A 2,477-nucleotide genomic window follows, 5' to 3' on the forward strand; every position below is an offset into this window, starting at 1 on the left:
TTTTCCTCTTTTCTCTCAGGTGCTCAATTTGGTATATGACCAGAACAAGGCCAGAAGAAAAAATTTTGGACTGTAATCCGGAGATAGACAGAACTTTGAAAGCCATCAGGAGAGAAAGGAAACATCAAGAGCACAGTCAAGGAGATCCTGAATTTCCAACCATGGGCGATAATAATGACAGACCAAGACTCTTGAGAGATTACGGAGCTCCATCTGTCCAAGGATTTCAGCCCAGTGTCACTAGACCCACAGTGGAAGCTAATAACTTTGAATTAAAACCAGCATGGCTCCAAATGATTCAACAAACCCAGTTTGCAGGTTCACCCACAGAAGACCCACACTATCACCTCCAATGCTTTCTTGCCCTATGTGATACATTCAAAATGAATGGAGTGTCTGATCAAGCAATAAGACTCAGAGCATTCCCATTCTCCCTTCGGGACAGAGCAAGGAAGTGGTTACTTTCTCAACCAGCTGGAACGTTCACTACTTGGGAGAACCTCTCTCAAGCTTTTCTAGCAAGGTATTTTCCACCTGCAAAGACTGTAAAACTGAGGCTTGAGCTCAACTCCTTTAGACAAAAGGAAGGAGAATCACTCTATGACGCATGGAAAAGATATAAAGACCTGCAAAGAGAATGTCCACACCATGGCATAGAAGATTGGTTGTTAGTGCAAAATTTCTATAATGGATTACTACCCTCTACAAGGAGCATAGTTGATTCAGCTGCAAAGGGTGATCTAATGGAGAAAACAGTGCCACAAGCACTTGAACTTCTAGAAAGGGTTGCATACCATAATTATGAGTGGTCAAATGAAAGAGAAAATGCAAGGAAAACTACAGGGGTACTAGAAGTAGATCCCTAAGCATGATAAATGCTCAATTTGATCAGCTCACGAGGAAACTCAAAAGAATGCAAGCCAACGTAGTTGGTGCAAACAGTCAACCTGAAGACAGCTATGGAGAATGATACATGAGCTCATAATACAGCAATTTCAATGAACCCTCCTTAGAATAGATGAACTATGTGAATAATGGAGAAAACTTCAACCAGAGGCAGCCCAACAATCCATATTCAAATACTTACAACCCTGGATGGAGGAACCACCCAAATTTCTCATGGTCCAATCAGCAGAACCAATGAATAAACAAGCAATAAGGGTACAAACCAACAGCACCCCTTGGATTTTAGAACAGAGGACAAAACTTTACACATTCATCACTACCTCTTCAACCTGAACAACCTGAACTGAAAATGACTATGGAAACCATAATGGAAGGGTTCCTAGTAGCTCAATAACAACAAACTGAATTGATTAAACAGCTGACTTCCAAAGTGGACCAACTTGCTACTCACTATAAGATGCTAAAGAATCAGATCGCTCAGCAAGCAAGTTCTTCAAGTAAGGCTGCTGGCAAGCTTCCTAGCCAACCAGAAATGAACCCAAGGGAGCATTGTAAGGCAGTTACACTAAGGAATGGGAGAACTCTAGTACAACCAGAGGTAGAATCGACAGAGGGAACCATAGAAAAATCTAAAGACCAAGCAGAGAAAAAGAAGGAGGAAGCTAAGAAAGATCAAGAAGAGGAAGCAAGGAAGACAAAGAAATTACCAAAACCATACAAGCCTCCCCTACCTTTTCCTCAGAGATTTCAGAAAGCCAAATTGGACAAGCAGTTTGGGAAGTTTTTGGAAGTTTTACAGAAACTTTACATCAACATCCCCTTCACTGAAGCATTTTCTCAGATACCATCTTATGCCAAATTTCTTAAGGAAATTCTATCAAAGAAGAGAAAGCTAGAAGACTATGGAACAGTAGCTCTAACAGAGGAATGCAGTGCCATACTGCAAAACAAACTGCCTCCAAAGTTGAAAGATCTAGGAAGCTTCTCCATACCTTGCCTCATTGGTGACAAGAAAATAGATAAGGCCCTCTGTGATCTTGGAGCAAGCGTCAGTTTAATGCCTCTATCAATATGCAAAAAGCTAGAGATCGGGGAACTGAAACCAACAACAATCTCATTGCAATTGGCTAATCGATCAATTAAATATCCTGTAGGAATACTAGAGAACATTCCTATTAAAGTGGGCAAATTCTTCATTCCAGTGGACTTTGTTGTCCTTGAGATGGAAGAAGATGTTAAAATTCCTATCATCTTAGGAAGACCATTCTTGGCAACCACCGGAGCTATCATAGACGTCAAAAATGGGCAACTAACTCTCAAGGTAGTAGAAGAAGAAGTGGAGTTCAACTTGTTCAACACGATGAAATACAAATTTGAACCTGATGAATGCTTCAAAGTTGACACAATTGACGAATATGTTGAAAAGGAATTTTATGAGACACATCCTAAAGATCCTCTTGAAGCATGTATTGTGCATAGCCACATAATGGATGATGAAAATACAGAAATAGCAGCCTGTGCACAATAGTTAGCAGCTCATCCACCCCTACCATTAGCTAAAGCTTCCAAGA

The 2,477-nt window shown here is 40.6% G+C and overlaps 1 non-coding gene across 1 annotated transcript; it reads right to left on the minus strand.

The window, feature by feature from the left end:
• Nucleotides 1-548: 548 nt before the first annotated feature.
• On the minus strand, nucleotides 549-655 carry LOC131170888 (small nucleolar RNA R71). Its single transcript, XR_009141653.1, has one exon. It is a non-coding gene; the product is annotated as a small nucleolar RNA R71 (small nucleolar RNA).
• Nucleotides 656-2,477: the final 1,822 nt, after the last annotated feature.

This window comes from Hevea brasiliensis, chromosome 11 (genome assembly GCF_030052815.1).
Source record: "Hevea brasiliensis isolate MT/VB/25A 57/8 chromosome 11, ASM3005281v1, whole genome shotgun sequence".
NCBI classification, from domain to species: domain Eukaryota; kingdom Viridiplantae; phylum Streptophyta; class Magnoliopsida; order Malpighiales; family Euphorbiaceae; genus Hevea; species Hevea brasiliensis.